We start from the raw sequence: 19,828 nt of genomic DNA on the forward strand, positions 1-19,828 counted from the left end.
ATAGTACTATATTTTCTTCAGCATTACTTCCATTGTGTGTATCTATGTGTGCTGTGTGTATATATGCATATATATGTATGTAGTATATACATATGTGTATATGTTAGTATTACCTATGTGACTATTCCAAGAACTTTGCTGTGAGAAATATAGCTGATAATTAACAATATGGATATAACAATGGAAAACATTATATGACATGCTATCTTTTATATTGAACACTCCAACCACCAATACTTACCTTCAGCTTCCATTTGTGTGTTGTCTTCCCCATTAGATTGTATGCTCTGTGAGGATAGGACCTTTCTTTGCTTTTATTTGCATTTTTATCTTTAGCCCTTAGAACAGTTCCTGGAACATAGTAAGCACATAATAAATACTATTTTGAATGACTGCGTAACTTTACCCTTGCCTACTCTACCTTCTCTATCCTTTGATTTCTCTTTGACCACATCACACTTATATTGTCTTTTAAACTTGTGAAAGTATAATTCTATTATTTTAAAGGACATATTTTTTCATCTATTCAATGTTCTTATTTCTGTATTATGGTGAACCAGATTTCATAAGATCATAATATCCTAGATTTAAAATTAAAAGTAACTTTAAGGGTCCTCTAATTCAACTTTCTTATTATATATGTGAAGAAAAGAGAGGTTAAATGACTTACCCAATGTCATAGTATCAGTAAGTATCACAGTCAGAACTTGAACTCAGAATCTCTAGGTAAAAACTATCTCTTAAATACACTTATCCTAGTTATCTATAGCTCTTTTTCATCTTTGAGGCAGCCATAGCAGCATCATAAATATGCTCATCTTTGTATGCTTTTAGAGAGGTGATATATTTTGTTTTAGGGAACATTAATTATACCCATTTATATTTCCCTATTTTCTCTTGATAAGAAAAATGAGAAATTAGATGGTCAATAACTTAGGCAGAAAGTTGCATCAGAAAACAAGTGTAGAATTGTCAAATGGGCGTATATTTTCTAATTAGACTATTTTGGTACCTGAATTCCAACTTGATGTGTTGAGGGAATTTTGATGCAGAAAAATAAACTAGAGTGAGGGAGGTTCCATGAGGATGTCTCCTGGGATGGGAAGATTAACAAAGACTGAGCTAGATGTGAGGAACAGTTAAATTTTATGTTGTAAAGTTTAAGTACACATTTGTGAATCTGTGTATATTCTTTCCTCTTAATATAAGTCCAAGAAAAAAAAAAACACGTTTATATTCTGGAGTTTGTGTTAGATGGATATGATAGAGAAAAAAGGACTAGATGCCCCATTCTGGTGCCCAGATATGATAGCATTCAATAAAAAAAAATAAAGTGCAATTGAGGACTATGTGAAGCAGACCTCTGAACCCAGTAAATCATGTTAGCTTGGTCCTTAAACTATAAAGGGGTATCACAAAATTCCCTTGGGAGATCAAGGGAGGTCATAAAGACCTGCTTGTATTCAGCATATACTTCCTCTGTATAGTATAGTTAGTATGATTAAATGTTCTTAGTATTTTGATTTTCTTCAATGACATTTTTCTTTTCTCATGTAGCACATTGAAGATTGTCATGTTAGAATACAAATGTGGTGGCTTTGCTATAATTGATGTTGAAAAAAAATTTGTTATTGGATTGTTTCTATGTAATCTCGTCTGTTTACTGTCTTTCTACCAGTTTCATCATAAAATTCCCTGAAAAACACAATACTTAGTTAAAACCCTCAGAAAACATTCTTTAAACTCCCCCCCCTCTATATTTTCCTCATTGTTTTATCAGGTGATACTGCTCACCATCTTGCACCATCCACCTCTTTAAAAAATTATAAATTAATTTTTAAGCTATCATTGCTTTTGATGCCATCTCTCTCTTTCTGGCAAAGAGATCAATCCTTTGGAACAAGTCATTTTCTTTTTATCAAACTATATTTATCTTTGTGTGACAACACTTGATGCTCCCCTACATGTAGACAGTCACATCCACATCACAATGAATGAATGAATGAATACATGAATGAATGACTACATGAATGAAGCATTGACTGTTTACAATATGCAAAGCATTGTGCTAAGAGTTGGGGATACAAGTAGAAAGAAAGATACCCCTGCTCTAAAGGAGCTCACATTCTAATGGGAGTCAGAAGAGAAGAAATAAACATTTATATAGTATCTACTATGTGCCAGATACTTTGCTAAGCACTGCTTTACAAATATTATCTTGTTCCTTAAAATAGCCTTTTGAATTAGGTGCTCTCATTCCCATTTTCCAGTTGTGGAAACTGAGGTAAACAGAAGTTACCCAAACTCACACAAATATTAAGTGTCTGAGACTAGATTTGAACTCAGGTCTTCCTGTCTCAGGGTCCAGAATTCTATCCACTGAGCCATCTAGCAGTGTGGACACAACATACATGTAAAATTTTGGTGGCAAACCAGATAAAAAAGTCTCAAACTTTTTAGTGTTCACTAGCAAAACAGATTCTTTCCTTTTTGAGGTAATTATTTAATGCCATTAATAGCACAACTTCTTGAGTTCAGGTTCTGAGACCAGTCCCATCAGGGTCTGAGGGGATATAGTTGTCAAGGTGGTCATGATGATTCAACTTGCCTGGAACAAGCTTCTCTCTCTCATTCAATGTTTCTTGTTATCTTAGCTGATCTGGCTTGCCTGCCCTCTTTGGGTCAGTTGACTTATGATTGGTAGGGATAGCTGGCGCTTTCTCCACAGTAATTGCTTCTCTGAATAATAACTGTGAGCCTTGGATTGGGAACAGGAATAGTGACCTGGAGGATACTCTCATGTCCAGAGGTCCTGTGTCTTTTTGAAAGTTGGTAGCAGTTGTTATGAGGAAGGTGCCCCCCCCCACCTCCACAATGATTTCTCTGCTCAGTGATGGTTGTGGGAACTGGGCAAGTCTTATGTTCTGAAGAACATTTTTATTCCCAAGGCTCTTGGGTTCAGGGTCATATGCTGTCCTTATCAGTGTCTGAGGGAAGATGGTGGTCAAGGTCATGGTAATGGTTTGACTTGCGTGCCTCATACTGCCTCCTGTTTCTCCCTCATAGTGTTTTGTACATCAGCTAGCTCTCATTGTCTGTTCTGTGTGTGACAATTAATTGGCAGTTTGAAGCATGGCTAGACCCTTCTCCCTGAGAGTTGTTTTTCTAAGTGATGTCCAGGAGCACTCTACTGGAAGCAGTGGTATGTACAGTACAGTGAGTCATCAGAATAGAACTTAATGAGCGATACAAGGAATGAGAACTAGCATTCTTCATGGTTAAATATCTGTAGTAGGATCATGATCTGAGAGAATTATAATTTAAACAAGTTTCTACTAAAAAAAAAAAGTTTGTGAAGCCCCTTACAGCAGTGTCCCATATGAATGAAATAATGATGATGTCAGCATTTGTAAAATCAAGAATGAGACAGAATAAATACTGGGGGTCATATTAAGCCCACTTAACCATATTTCATTCAAGCATATTTGATTTCCCCTCAGGGTGTGGTTGTAAAACTAGGCCCTGCTGAGTTAAGGTCTACGCATCACTTGTTATATCTAGAGGAAGAGGCAGATAATGATTTTACATGCCCCATGCTGTGCTCTGATTCATGTCTCTTCAATCAAATGATACAGATAATTAGTAATTCTAATAAAGGCTCTAGCATGGCAAAAATTTACTGAATTTTTTTGCATTCATTGCCTGTATGCTTAAGCTGTTTAAAGTTTGAAGACAAACTTTATCTGTGACATGACTCCCTGAGATAAATACTAAAAGAGGCCTTACTCTTGGATTCTGATCTTATCAGTGTTTTGGGGATAAATAGGAGTACTTACCTCCTTTCTTCATCATGATCAAGTTTGAGATGTATTTCTGAGCATCATCTTTCTGAGGCTAAGATTTCTCAACTGTGAAATTAAAGTAGGAATTTTCACAAGGTCATTGCTTACAACATAAATATGCATGCTTCATGAAAACTTCATATGTGTATATATGTGTGTGTATATCACATGTAATATGTAAAATGCAATATGATTGATTAAATATAATGTTATAATGTTATAACATTATATGCACATAGTAGATTTGGGGGTTGCATTCTCATGACTTGAGATGCCACATACCACCACAAAGTTTCTTATTGAATAAAGAAACAACAAAAATATAAATGAAATAATAAATTTGATTCATTATTCAGTAACACCATTTCATTTAGCAGTAGACTCTTTAATGTAAAACTTAATGGACTCTGAAGGCATAAAGGACAAGAGTACATAGGTTAAGCGGAAATTAAGCATTCACCAACTGGAATCCAAAGATAAATATCAAGACTTGGAAGGCAGGGGATTTGGGAAGACTAGAAATTAGGGGTAACTGAGATTGACAAATGTCTTTACTAGGTTTCTCTTAAATACAATAGGGGATAGAGGCTAGATCTATGATTTCATTTGCATAAGGAATTCCTAGATGTGGGGCCTCCATCTAGGGATGTATGTTAGTACCTACTCTGAATCTTGTATTCTTGTTCAGTAGCCTAGGGTACTAAGATAACTTGCCCAGGGTGACAAAATTAATATATGTCAGAAGTGGAACTTGAACTCAGGCTTCCTTACTCAGTTCAGCTTCTTAAATGCAACATTCTGGATTAAGAAGTTGATCATTTTAAAAAATTCTACTATGTTATGGAAAAGCTTGTTTCATTTTATGAATTAAAATAAAATTAATAAAAACATTTTTAAAAGTTGGAAGGAACTTCAATATCATTGTATCCAACTTCTGCTTACAGTACATTCAATCTGAGGCAGAGAGAAGTCACACAACTATTAATTATAATAGCTGAGATTAAAACTAAGTTCCATGACTCTAATTCAGTCTTCCTCCCAGAAAACCACACTGAATCTAGTTTTTAATGTATGTGGATCAGTAGAGGGAACTCCCTAAAGTGCAAAAACTTAAAATATTTGAGAATCACCTGGGGGCATGAGAAGTTAAGTTTTTTTTTTTCCCCCAGCACTACGTAGAGAGTATGTTTAAGGTAGAATTTGAATTTAAATGGCTCATACTCTCAGATTGACCCTATGTCCACACCATCCTGTCTCTAGATCTTTTTTTCATATCACAGAGGGGGGAAAGTTTGTTTCATGTCTTTCATGAATTTGAGTATTACTTTAAACAATTTCTTCTTTCACTGGAATTACTTCATACATAATTGGGATTTGCAAGACAATCAAACATAATGAAAATTGGAGGCACAATACAAAGACAGTGTTCTCTGTCTCTCCTCTCTCTCTCTCTTCCCATATTTCTCTCTCTTTTTTGAATGGTTTTATTAATAATTGGAGGTCATTCCTAAAATGGCTTACTGCCCTTTACTCAAGACTGATTGTGTCCGTGCCTTTCTTTATTAAAGATACTGGAGTTTGAAAAAAAAACCAAATCTAACACACTCAACCATGGGAATTCTATGAGAGCTTCTGAACAATAGTCCATTCAAGCCTAGAAAACTTTCAATTTCTTCAACACTTCCTTTATGTTAAGATGATGCTGCATTTCCCTTTGTACTTGCCTAATAACCATATTTTCACAATCAGGACTTCAGCCCATTGGTAGAGTGCTAGATTCTCATTGTGGATTTATCAAGTGCTGCAATCAGAATGGACTTCATTTTTTCACTGTGATGCTTTTGTTCAACATTTCTTCAGTTTAAAAACATTCATTCTGACCTTTTCTGGATGTCAGTTCAAAAGTATAGGGAGTGTTTTTCTTCTCTAATGCAGCAACCAGCAGCACAAATGTGTCTCTTTCAGATTGTTGACCTTTTAAATTACTCAGAGAGGAAACAGAAATCCAAAGCAAACCAGAGTTAGCTAAACTGACCACCTCTTTGGGTGCTGTGTAGACAGAGTCTCAATGAACCCACAGTGGGAACATTGAGGAAAGGGGAAATGTGTACACCATCATCATGTGCTTCTCTTGATCAAAATGTCAAAGTTAATTAAATGAGGTCTGAGGTGTTTTCCCAAATCTCCTGGCTAAGGAAATTGAGTAATGAGTCACCAAGAGAGGGGATGGAGAATAAATTAAAAAGAAAGGCAAAATCAATCTCTTGAAGAGAATTGAACACCAAAGAAGAAAGCTTTTAGGTAAAGGTAAACCAAGGACTTGAAATAAATAACAAACAAGAACCAGCAGCAAGCCCTGACAAACAGGATATTGTACTGAGCAACCAACACAAAACACTGAAGCACAAAAGAGGAAAATAAATGGAGGAAAAGCAGACCCAGAAAATACAAAGCAATGAACATGTCACCATGAACTAAAAAGGGGGATAATGGCATGCATAGAAAAAAGAAATGCATTAGAATGAAGAAAAGAGATCACTTTTTGCAAGTTAAACATTTTGATTATTTAAAAAACGCTAATCCAGTGATATTGTTTCAGGATTTTCCTCTGTCCTTTGAGAAATCTTTTGTCCTCAAAGTTTTCTTTTAATGTTGGGGGGTGGGAGGGGTAGAAGATGATACACTTTAGTTGCCTTCACTGACTGTAATGGTAATTAATTTGAATTTCAAGATCCCTTTGTGTTGGCAAAGGTAGCAGGTAATTAGCACTTAGTAATTGATCAAGCCTCTGTTGGGGAAACAGAAAGTATGAATTCCTGTCTCCTATTACTGCTGTAACAGAAAAGGGGTTGGCTGAAATAGAAAGCTAATGCTGTGTATATACAAGAAAAGCTCCAGGAAGGGACAGTCAGAATTTCTTAGGACAAGCATCTGGAGGCAGAGCAGCTACAGAAGAGAAATGAGAATCAAGAACTAAGTCAGAATTTCCTGAGAACTTGTGGTGGTGGAGCTTCTTCTGAAGCCCAAGAGCAATCCCCACCCCATCCCCAGGTTGGATAAGGTGATTCCGATTTTTTGAATGAGCTGCAGAAGATTGAGGAAGCATGACTAGGATGCTAAGACTTTGTCTGTTTGTGGCTTTGTTGAGGCTTGAATTCCCAGGAACTGAAATTGTGAAGGATTTGAGATGGACTGGACCTTGTGAACTTCATTGTGGAGCAGGAATTACACAGAGCTGTCTGCCTTTGAATCAAGGTGACTGTTTGGTGGATTCAGGTAGGGGCTGGGACCATGGAAGGGAATCCAGGGAATTTGAGAAACCACTCTGAGTCAAGCTGAAAGAAGACTTTGCTTGGATACTGTATATTGACTGAGGAATTGTAAATATACTAGTGACCTAGGGGTGGAGGGTCTGTGTATTTTCTAATGATTGTACTTAGAGATTAATGATACTTAGTAATTGATTACTGAATAAGTGACTGATTGAGTTAACTTAGTGTGCCCCATGAATGGAAGACTCTGATGATTGTACTTTGAGATGATTATTCTTTGTTCAAAACTGTGTGGCCACTATGGTGGAAACTATGTGAGCATTTTAATGATAAACTGTTGTGAATACTATATTGTGTTTTTCTGTGATAAGTTGTAATGTTGTGAATGCTACCTTGATTTTCTGTGAATGTTTTGCCTTAATTTATTGCTGAATAAATAGAGTGTTCACTATACTGTGTAATTAGAATCTTAAAAGCTGTTCACAGTAGCATTCTTCTGGAAACCTGCTCATGCATGGTATTACATTGACTGAAAGAGAACTTTAGAAATTTGTTCACCTAATTTAATGGAGAATGAATCTATGATTTGTAACTTGGCTAAAGCCATGCAGATTTTAGTTGGTGGTGTAATCAAAATGAACAACATGTCTTCTGACTCAGAATCTCCTTCACTATATGACAGTCTGCAATTATTAAGATTAGTTGTATGACCTCTTCAGAGTGGTTACTCATGCCACTACAGTAGAATACTCCCTGTTTATATGACAGATTTTGAAAGTGTCTTGGCCGCAAAATACATCAATCTGTGGACATCCTGGTTATGAGCCTCTTTGAACTTAGGCTATACCTTGGGCAAGAAAGAAAGTTCATCACTAAAAGCATCTTATTTTCAGTGTCAAAGTGAAACATTAAATATACTGTCATCCTGCTAGGCTTAATTTATGTATTCGTTTGCTAACTGATTTTTTTTCCATTCTGTTTTTTTTCTTTGTTTTAGAGATGGCTCATTGGGTAGGCAAAGTAAATGATCCATTTAGAAATTTAGGTGATGTAAAAACAAAAGATATAAATGTTTTTTACTACCCAAATAAGTTTATTTTTTAATTACTTATTTATTTACTTTTAGTTTACAACATTCAATTCCACAAATTTTGAGTTCTAAATTCCCCCACTTGTCATCGACACTCCCCCCTGACCCTCTCACAGTGGTGTGCAATTCAATACAAGTTCTACAAATACCTTCACATTAAACGTTAGTCAATTTGTAGATTATAACCAATGGAATGAACAATGCAAAAGAAGGAACAAAAAGAAAAAAAGAGAGAGAGCAAGTAATTTGCTTCAATCTGTATTTAGACTCCATAAATCTTTCCTGGATGTGGATAACCTAGAGTCCTTTGGAGCTGTCTTATAACCTTGCATTGTTGAGATAAACCCAATCTGTCAAAGTCAATAATCACAGATATGATATGTCTGTAATTGCGTACAATGTTCTCCTGGTTCTGCTCCTCTCACTCAGTATCAGTTTACATAAGTTTCTCAAAGTTATTATGAAATCTGTCTGCTCCTCACTTCTTATAGAACAATAATATTCCATGACATTCATATGCCACAACTTGTTTAATCATTCCCCAATTGATGGGCATCCCCTTGATTTTCAATTCTTTGCCACTACAGAAGGAGCTGCCATAAATAGTTTTGAACATATGGGGTCCTTTTCTCACTTGTATGATCTCTTTGGTATAGAGCCCTAGAGTGGTATTGTTGAGTCAAAGAGTATGTACTTTTTTATAGTCCTTTGGGCACAGTTCCAAATTTTTCTCCAGAATGGTTGGATCAGTTCACAACTCCACCAAAAATGCATTAGTGTTCCAATTTTTGCACATCTTCCCAAGCATTTATCATGTTCCTGTTTTGTCATGTTAGCCAATCTGACCAGTGAGATGTGGTACCTTAGAGTTGTTTGGATTTACATTTCTCTAATAAGTAGTGATTTAGAGCATGTTTTCATATGCTTATTGATATCTTTAATTTTTTCCTCTGAAAACTACTTGTTGATATTCTTTAACCATTTATCAGTTGGGAAATGACTTATATTCTTATATATTTGACTAAGTTCTTCATTTATTTTAGAAATGAAGCCTTTATCAGAGACACTAGTTGTAAAAATTCTTTCCCAATTTTCCACTTCCCTCCTAATTTTGGTTACATTGGCTTTGTTTGTACAAAAAACTTTTTTTTTTCTCCTTGGGGAGAAAAAACGGGATCTTTATTTTCACTAACTGTTAAATGAAATCAAGCATTTCCTTCTGTATGAATTAAAAACCATTCATACCCAGGCTCCTCTGGCCCCCTGCCAGCCCAGAGGGTCTGAGCTGGAGGGGGTTCAGAGGTCCACTTGTCTGACTGATCATTAAGGGGGAAGAACAGAGGCTTAGAGGACTTGGAGGCTCCCGGGAGATTTCTTGGGTCTGGATCAGGGAACTTGTGCAAGCAATACTGATATATCTGTATTTTGATAGGACATCTCCTTCATGCCTCTGGCCTTTTATGCATCTGGGACCATGATTCTGAGGAGAGGTTCCTGGCCTTCACCTTCAGGCTGAATGCTCTGGAGGTCCAGGACCCCCAGCTCCTGGGCCTTTGGAGAGTATGGACGAACCAATCCCTGCTGTTTAGAGGAGGAAAGGGAAGGGGCAGGCCTGAGCCCAGCCAAGCCTGGGCCTGCAGAGCATCACAGGCTGGAGCGATCTCAAGAACTAACCAAGAGTCTTGGGACAAAGACCCCATTGTCCTGGGGGAGGTCACGACCTCCACATGTTAGTGATTTTCACAGGTGACCCTGTCTTCAGGGCCTTGGCCCCCTCCAGTCCCATCAGCTGAGAGCTGTAGGCCCAAAGCTTCTGAACTGCCTCATTGTCCTGAGCTTGGGGAGCTGGGTTCTTCTCATGCAAGGCTTTAAAATATTTGCCCAAGACTCTGAGCTCCAGAGCTACAGCCAGGTAGATGCTGGGCTGAGCTGCCAACTTGGGTGTCTTTATCAGCAAGCAGAAGGGGCCAAGGACCATGCTGGAAAAGATGGACTTGTGCATGCCTGTGTGCCTGCCCAGCTCAGTGCCGGCTACCCCAGGGCACAGGGAGTTAGCAGTGACCAGAGTCCCTTCCAGCTGTCAGCTGAGCTCCCTGGTGAAGAGCACCACAGCCAGCTTGCTCTGGCAATGTAAGGCCTTGGCGTCATTGAGCTGCAGCTCCCAGTTCAGGTCCTCGAAATCAAGGCAGCCTGAGATGTGAGATAGCAAGGAGAAATTGATTACCCATGAGGCCCCAGAGGCCTTCAATTTCTCTAGCACCAGGTTGGTCAGAAGAAAATGACCCCAGTGGCTGACCCCCAGCTGCATTTCAAAGCTGTCCTCTGTGGTTCAGTGGGGGCACCTCATCACAACAACATCATTGATCAAAATGTCCATATGCTCCTCCTCCTCCATGATCTTCTTGGCAAAGGCACAGATGGACTTCAGAGAGCCCAGGTCCAACAGCCAGGCATCCACGTGGTGGTTGAGCCTGTCCCTCCTGATCTCTTTGGCTGCCACCTCACACTTGTCCAAATCCCGACAGGCCAGGATAATGCAGCCTCCCCTCTGGGCCAACTCTCCAGCCGTCTCCTTCCCGATGCCAGTTTTGGCCTCTGTGACAATGACCGTCTTCCCATGGATGGTGGCTTTGCTGGGGCAGCTCCTGCAGCTAACCGAGTCCCAGAGCTGCACAGCGCCTCCCAGCAGAGTCTCAGCCACAGACAGTGGCAGCACCTAGTGGCTCATGGGGCCTGTCCTCTCACATTGCCCGAAAAACTTTTTAATTTAATTTGATCAGAATTAGCAGCTTTGCATTTTGTCATGCTTTCTATCTCTTGTTTGGTCATAAATTGTTTCCTTCTCCATAAATCTGACAGGTAAACTATTCCTTGCTCTCCCAGATTGCTTACAGTATCAGCCTTTATATCTAGATGGAAAAGGCATAAATAATTAAAACAATATTAAAATTGTATGCCATAAACTTTATATGAATTTGTATAGGTATTGAAGGATATATTATAGAAGAAATTAGTGATCAGAGAACAGAAAATGAAATCATTATATTTATGGTGGCAGTACTTATAGAATTAAGTCCTGAAGACAATACAAGACTTAGATTAATAGAAAGAAGGGATAACAGTCCACTAGAAATAGATAACTCTAAGTCATGTATATATATATATATATGTACACACACACACATATATATATACATATATAGGCAAACAAATAAATACAACTAGAAGATGCTATGTAGCCTTTTTTTCCCTAATAAATTTACATAATAATATGCATATGTATGTATCTGTGTACACATTTTTTTAAAACCTGGCAGATGATATACAAAGCATAGAGGAAAATACAGTGACCCTCAGAGTTAGAGAGACCAGGACTCAAGTCCTACTATTATCATATACTGACTGTGCAACCCTGGACATATTATTGGACTTCTCAGTGCTCCAGGTAATTCTCTAAAGAATATAAGTTGCTGACCTGTAGTAATGATATAATTTTTTGACTGTAGAGTTCCCAATAGGAATATAGTCACAGGTCCAGTCTCTGCACCTATGCAGGATTTTACATATGAAAAAAATCTTTACATAAATACCCCAACAATGGTTCCTTCCTTGTAACGCCCCAAAAATGCGAGAAAAGTCTTGTTGGCTACTCTGATACTTTATTTAACATTTCAAATCTGTTACACTGAACTTCTCTACTGATCTGATAGTACGTCTTCTTTTCTCTGGATTCAAAGTTGGTCACTGCAATTAATATGAGTTCAGAGTCATTTAAAAACTCAGAGAGAATTGATATTTATTCATATTCAATTCAGAGAGAATTGATATTTATTCATATCATTCTCTTGGTTCTACTCTCTTTACTCTGCATCTTTTTTACAAGCCTTCTCATGTTTCACTGATTTCCTCATGCCCATTTTTTCTCATGGTACAATGATACACAATTGAAGTTGTTTGCCATGGTTTGTTCAGCTTTCTCCAAAGTATTGGAACCCATTTTTTCCCAGACTTTGGGCTTCCTTCCATGAAGAGTGACCCTACATTGTTCTTATTATCCTAAACTGACAACTATTCTTAAAAAAGATGGGAATCTGGATTCCTGGTCCTCTAAGAGCCATAGAAATGAATCATGATGAATCATAACAATTGAACTTTTTAACTTTTTCCAGTTTGATCATACACTTGAAATTTGTCAATGTTAGAAGTTTCTGACAAACTCAAAAATTAAATTCCTGACTAATCATTAACATAATATCTCCATGAAACTCTTCTGAAATCCCCATTTATCTTTCATTTAGTCTGTCAGAAATAGATATCATGGTTCAGATCTAGTTACAATATGGCATCATACCTCATAATCCCATTGACTATTACATTTTCAAAAGTCAAATTAGGATCCTTGTGTTAGTGATATTTATATAATTTTATAAGATATTTTTCCTGCTAAAATTTAAAGATTTTATCAGGTTTCTCCTACTCTTCTAAATTCTTACAGTTATTTTCAAATGGATCTCAAAAAGGGTAATTATTGGGTAAATAATTATTCATACTTTGGATGGAAAAATGAAAAGATTTTGAGGACAAAACATATATCCAAATAAGGTTCATTGAAGACTATTATTTACAGCCAACTGAAAACTAAGGTGGCAGCATCTGGTACAATGGATAAAATAATGACTTTATAGAAAAATAAGGTGTATTCAAATTCCACCTTGGACACTACATATGGAGCCCTGATTAAGTCATTTAGCCTTGTCAATGTTCCTTATCTGTAAAAATAAGGGAGCTGGAAGAGATGGCTTCTGAAGTATGTTCTAGTTTTTGATCTATATTCTTATAAGGGATAGAAATGAGAATGATATCAATTTCCAAGTCTGCATTCTGGGCTTCTTGGGCTCGAAAATAGTCACACAAAGAGGTGGCTCTTCACCTTGCCAAAGCAAACCCTTCCATATATGCAAGTGATCCCATTCCATTCCATCTTCTTCAGGAGATTGCTCCCTCCACCATACCCACTCTTATCAATCTTCAATCTTTCTCTATCTACTGGTTACCTCTTTAACACTTACATACACATCCATCTCTCCACCATCTTCAAAGGAAAGCAAAAGCCCACACTTGATCAATTCATCTCTGCTAGCTGTCATTCAATATCTCTTCTGCCATGCATGAATAAACTCAAAAAAAAGCTGCCTACAATCAATTCCTCTACTAACATTTCTCTCATTCTTTTCCTATCTTTCTGCTATATGGTTTCTTACTCATCAGTAAAATGAGACAGTGTTTTCCTAATTTACTGAAAACTGAATGGCCTTTTCTTAATTCTCATCCTTCTTGATTTCTCTGCAGCCTTTTACACTGTTGATACTCTTTCCACTCTCATTTTTTGTGACACTTCTCTCTCCTTATTTTCCTTAATGTATCTGAGTGCTTCTTCCTCAATGTCTGTTATTTTATTTTCATCAAGCTTATGTTTGATAACCCTGGATGTCCCCCTAAGACTCTGTCCCAGGCCCTCTTCTTTCTTTATACAATTTCAATTAGTGATCTAATGAGTTCCCATAGATTCAACTATCATCTTTGTATCATTGGTTCTCATATTTATTTGTACAAGTCTAACCTTTTTCTTGACCTTTAATTTCTTATCTCAAGCTACTTATTGGCATCTGAAACTGGATGTCTCATATACATCTTAAATTCCATGAATTCTAAAATAAACTGCTATATTTCACCAAAATCCTCTGCTCTTCTTGTTATTTTTAAGGATACTACCAATTCCCATTAGAATTTAAACTCCTTGGGGGATGGGACCAAGATGGCAGAGTAGAAGCACAAACTTGGGGTGAGCTCCCTCTCCAATCACTTCTAATATGTGTAAAAAAAATTACTCTAAACAAACTTTAAAGCTACAGAACATACAAAGTGACAGAGAGAAATAAATCTCCCACTGAAGGCAGCCCAGAAGACTGACAGGAAGGGTCTATCATACCATTCTGGGAGCAGAGTACAGTTCTTCATGAGCTGCATAGTTCTGGTCCCAGGGTGGCCCCTACCAGCATTGGGCTGAGCAGACTTCAGGAAAGTGAATCACCAGCAGCTGTGGTAGTTTCCAGATTTCTCAACCCATAAAATCCAAGGACAAATGAAAAGGTCAGTATGGAAATCTGTTGGAACATGGAGTGATGCAATAGTGTGGTCCAGCTCCTGACCCCAGGGCAAGAAGCAGCAGAGGTGTGGGGGCAGCAGAGCTGCCACCACATGGCTGCCTTAGGAGCTCCTGACTTGCAGATTTTAGGTAGACCAAGCAACCATTCAGAGGGTAATCACACTTGCTTTAACTGTCTTAGATCTGAATCATGGTCTGGGCGTGTTCCTGGGGTGTGTGGCCAGTGAGCCAGAGTTTGTGGGGATTGTAGACAGGGCACCTTCCTAATGGCTCTGGCAGCTGTGAAAATCCCAGTAATTTGGGACAAAGCTCTCTCCATTCAGAAAGCAGAGTTTTACCATGGCAAAGAACTCAAAAGTCAAGTAATTGGCTGGCAATCTGAGCAAGCAGAGGAAGTGCAAACAGAACATAGAATCCTTTTTTGGGTACAAAATGGATCAAGGCATGGAGCAGGAGGAAGACAGCAAAGTCAGAACTCCTGCATCAAAAGCCTCCAAGAAGAATGAAATGATTAAAGACCATGGAGGAGCTCAAGAAGGATTTTGAAAATCAAGTAAGAGAAGTAGAGAAAAAATTGGGAAGAGAAATGAGAGTGATGCAAGAAAATCATGAAAAGAGAGTCAACAGCCTGCTAAAGGAGACCCAAAAATACAGTGAAGAAAAGAACATCTTAAAAAATAGACTAACTAGGGGCAGCCAGGTAGCACAGTGAGTAAGAGCACTGGCCCCAGAGTCGGGATGACCTGGGATCAAATCCAGGCTCAGACACTTAGCACCAACCCAGAAACACCTGGCCATGTAACCTTGAAGAAGTTACTTAACCCCAATTGCTCAGGGGCAGCCAGGTGGCACAGTGAGTAAGAACACCGGCCTCAGAGTCGGGATGACCTAGGATCGAATCTGGGCTCAGATACTTAGCACCACACCCAGAAATAACTGGTTGTGAAACCTTGAGCAAATCACTTCAACCCAATTGCTTAAAAAATAGATTAACTCAAAGGGCAAAAGAGGCCCAAAAAGCCAATGAGGAGAAGAATACCTTAAAAAGCCAAATTTGAAATATGGGAAAGGAATTTCGAAAATTTACTGAAGAGAATAACTCCTTCAAAATTATGTTAGAGCAATTAGAAGCTAATGACTTTAAGAGAAATCAAAATACTTTAAAACAATTCCAAACAAATGGAAAAAAGGAAGCAATGTGAAATATCCCATTGGAAAAACCACTGACCTAGAAAATAGATCCATAAGCGATAAGTTAAAAATTATTGGACCACCTGAAAAACCATGATCAAAAAAAGAACCTAGACGCCATTTTTCAAGAAATTATCAAGCAAAATTGCCCCAATATTCTAGAACCAGAGGGCAAAATAGAAATTTAAAGAACTCACCAATTGCTTCTTGAAAAAGATCCCCAAAAGAAAACTCCTAGAAATATTATAGCCAAACAGAGTTCCCAGTTCAAAGAGAAAATACTGCTAGTAGTCAGGAAGAAACAATTTGAGTATTGTGGAAACACAATCAGGATAACATAAGACCTAGTAGCTTCTATATTAAGGGATGAAAGGCCTTGGAATATGATATTCTGGAATTCTAAGAAGGTAGAACTAAAACCAAGAATCACCTACCCAGCAAAACTGAGTATAATGCTTCAGGGGAAAATATTGTCATTCAATGAAATAGAGCATTTGAAAATTCTCTTGATGCAAAAAACAGAACTGAATGGAAAATTTGACTTTCATATACAAGAAGCAAGAGAACCATGAAAAGGTAAACAGAAAAAAGAAATCATAAGGAACTTATTAAAGTTACAGTACTTACATTCCTACATGGAAATATGATAATTGTAACTTGTAACACTTTTCTCAGTATGAGGATAGTTGAAGGGAATATATATGTATACATACACATGTATGTATGTATAGGAGGGTGTATACATATATAAATATATGTGTGAGTATGGGTATGTGTATGTTAATATATAGATAGAGTCAGAGTTGAGTTGATGTTCATGTATACATAGACAGAGGACAGAATGAATTGAATATGAAGGGATGATATCTAAAAAATAAAATTAAGAGCTGAAAGAGGAATTCATTGGGAGAAAGGGAGAGATAGATTATGGTTAATTATCTCGTAAAAGAGGCAAGAGAAAAATGTTACAATGGAGGGGAAGAGTAGGAAGGTGAAAGGGAATGGGACAATCTTATTCTCATTGAATTTGGCTTAAGGAGGGAATAACATACACACTGAATTGGGTATCTTACCCTACAGGAAAATTGGGGGGGGGGCGGTAGGTGATAAGAGGGGGTATGATAGAAGGGAAGGAAGATTAGGGGAGAGGGTATTTAGAACCAAACATTTTTGGAGAGGGATAGGGTCAAAGGAGAAAGTAGAATAAGTGGGGGGCAGGATAGAATGGAGGGAAAAATAATTAGTTTTTAACAATATAACTATTATGGAAATGATTTGGGTAACTACACATGTACAACCTTTATTGAACTGCTTATCTTCCAGTGGGGGCAGGTGAGGAGGGAAGAAGGAAAAAATTCTGGAACTCAAAGTTTTAAAAACAATGTTTAAAAAATTTATTTTTTACATGCAACTGGTTAATAAGATATAAGCACTTGGGGTATAGAGATCATCTTGCCCTCCTGGAAATTTAGGGGGGTGATAGAGGAGGATATAAGAGAGGACAGATTAGGGGAAGTAGTACTTGATATGCTTGCTATTTGGGTTTGGGGTAGGGGAAAGATGGGGAGGAAAAATTGCAACTAAAAATCTTTTGGAAATAAATGTTAAAAACTAAAAATTAATTAATTTTAAACTTTTTTAATAAATAGCTTTCAAAAATTTTTTTAAAAGATTTTAAACTCCTTGGGGGTAGGGACTTTCTATATGCTTGCTTTTATATACTCAATGTTTAGTAGAGTCCTTGTTACCTTGTAAGCACCTCATAAATTTTTCTTTACTTGACCATATTCCAAGTCGCCTAACCTCAAATTATAATATATATATATATATAATATACATATATACTCTTTATAGTATATATTCAATTGCATATGTGTGTTCATACACACAAATATGCATATATGTATGTATACACACACGTGTGTGTTTGTTTAAAATGGAAAATTGAATAGGAGACCAATATCCTGTTGGGGCATAGTTGTTTGCATATTTTCTCTTCCATTAGACTATGGGCTCCTTGAAAGTAGGGACTAGTTTTTCTCTTTTTGAGTATCTTCAACATGTAGCACAGTGTAACACATGCCATGATCAGACCAGAATTTTCTTAAATCAGCTTCCCTGATATCCATGCTTCTTCCTTCAGAACTAAATTGTCCCCCGCTTTCATGATTTTCATGGCCTTAAGGCTTTCAGGTATGTGAGCCCTGTCAGACTTAGTTTCCATACCCTGATGACACCAGACTTGTTTCTATATGGAGATGAGGGGGGAACATGCACAGAGAATGAAAATAACACTACATCCTTGGTGAACATCTTTGCTGTGCTTGGAGAAAGTAAATTACTTTATTCAGTGACTTACTTATCCCAGTGTTGAACCTGCATTAAGAGGGAACTGAATTTAGAGATGAACTTATGATATTTGGTTCAGCCTTGGCAGATTGAGAGGCACTTTGGTTGTTATGGCACTGAATAAGTAAATTAATTTTGGTAGGGTTGTCATTTTTATTTTATTGGCTCAGCCTATCTTTGAGAAACCAACATTTCTCTAATTTTTTTTAGATCCCTCTTTATTTGTGTGAAAAAGTTTTTGTTGTTTTTGTTTTTGTAATTGTGTTATAGTCCCTGGGTTTTTCTTGGAAAGTGGACTCCCCAGTATCTAATAGTATCTGCAATTTTTTTAAGTAGAATTTCTTTTTCTATCTCTTCTAATTGAGTTTTGTTATAATATATAGAAATGCTGATAATTTATTTATTATATATCCTTCAACTTTTCTGAAGTTCTTAATTGTTTCAATTAGTTTCTTAGTTGATTCTCTAGGGTTCTCTAAGTATCATATAATCTGCAGAGAGTAATAGTTTATTTTCTCATTGCTAATTCTAATTCCTTCAATTTCTTTTTCTTCTCTTCTTGTCATGTCTATCATTTATAATACTATATTGAATAATAGTGGTGATAATGGACATCTTTGCTTCACCTTTGATCTTATTTGGAAGGCTTCTAGCTTATTTTTATTATAGATAATGCTCAATGATGGTTTTAGATTGACAATACTTGTTTTAAGAGAATCTCCATTTATTTCTTTTCTTTCTGGCATTTTAAATAGAAATGTTGTTGCCTTTTGTCAAAAGCTATTAATGCATCCACTTGACTTGTTAATTATGAGCTCTCCTTTATATAGATTGTAGACTAGGATCTGCAAGGGAGGGGTTGAAGTTTCTAAAGAACATGAGTTTGATAGATTAGATTTATGTGACCTTTCCTGTCATACCCTTCGGCTCAGCCACTTATGTAGCAACGAGATCTTGCCTTCTGGATGAAGTCTTGCCAGGATAGCTTCACATTTTACTTAGGGGGGGTCTCTCTCAACACACAACCATATGGTTGTGGGCTGATCAATAGGCAAAATTTGAGCAAGAATTTGGGACAGCTGTGACTTGGGCAAATATCGCTGTCAGTGCCAATAAACATTCTGGTATTGGGGAAAAGAGGCACAGAGCACACTCCAACACTGATAGGTGGGAGAGGGAGATGTTGCCACATGCAGGAAGAGTATTTGACTATGGTTCCATAACATGGCATTGATAAGAAAGCAATTGATGGCTAGTACTTGAGGGTACTAGTATAACTTTACCAGGGAATCAAGCAACTTGTCATTAGAATATTTTAAGCTCCATTCAACTCTTAAGCATTCTCCAAATCTCCTGTCCCATTTAGATCATTCAGGGAGGTCACAGAGGGCAGAACATGGAAAGGAGTGTAATGGGCTCAGTATTTTTGCAAACCTTTTCAGCTACCCCTACATATTACTGTGTATAGAACCAAATTATATGATTTGGAGTTAACTGAGCCTTCCCTTACAGTTAACAATATTTACAATTTGATTCTTCAGGGAATTGAAAGATTTTTTAACAATATAGCACAATAAACTGCAATAAACATTTATTAAGCACATACTATGTACCAAACTTTGTGCTAAGCACTGGGAGTACAAAAAAGAAAAAAAAAAGAAAGGCAGTCATTGTTCTAGAAAAAATGTTACAACAACAACAACATAATAATAATAACAATAATAATTTTTTATATAACCCTTAGTCTGGTCCAGACACTGTGCTAAGCATTTTACAATTATTATTACCTTTATTCCTCACAACAACCTTAGGAAATAGGTGCTGTTGCTATCACTATTTTACAGATGATGAAATTGAGAGGTTAGGTGATTTGCTTAGCTAATGTCTGAAGCTGCTTCTGAACTCATGTCTTCCTAAA

At 37.1% G+C, this 19,828-nt stretch overlaps 1 pseudogene; it reads right to left on the reverse strand.

Annotated features, from left to right (window-relative positions):
• Positions 1-9,918: 9,918 nt before the first annotated feature.
• On the reverse strand, positions 9,919-10,932 carry LOC138152837 (retinol dehydrogenase 13 pseudogene; annotated as a pseudogene).
• Between the last annotated feature and the right edge of the window lie 8,896 nt (positions 10,933-19,828).

This window comes from Petaurus breviceps, unplaced genomic scaffold, assembly GCF_028583685.1.
Source record: "Petaurus breviceps papuanus isolate PSGF00001 unplaced genomic scaffold, PetGlider_PUasm1.0 90977, whole genome shotgun sequence".
Classification (NCBI taxonomy): domain Eukaryota; kingdom Metazoa; phylum Chordata; class Mammalia; order Diprotodontia; family Petauridae; genus Petaurus; species Petaurus breviceps.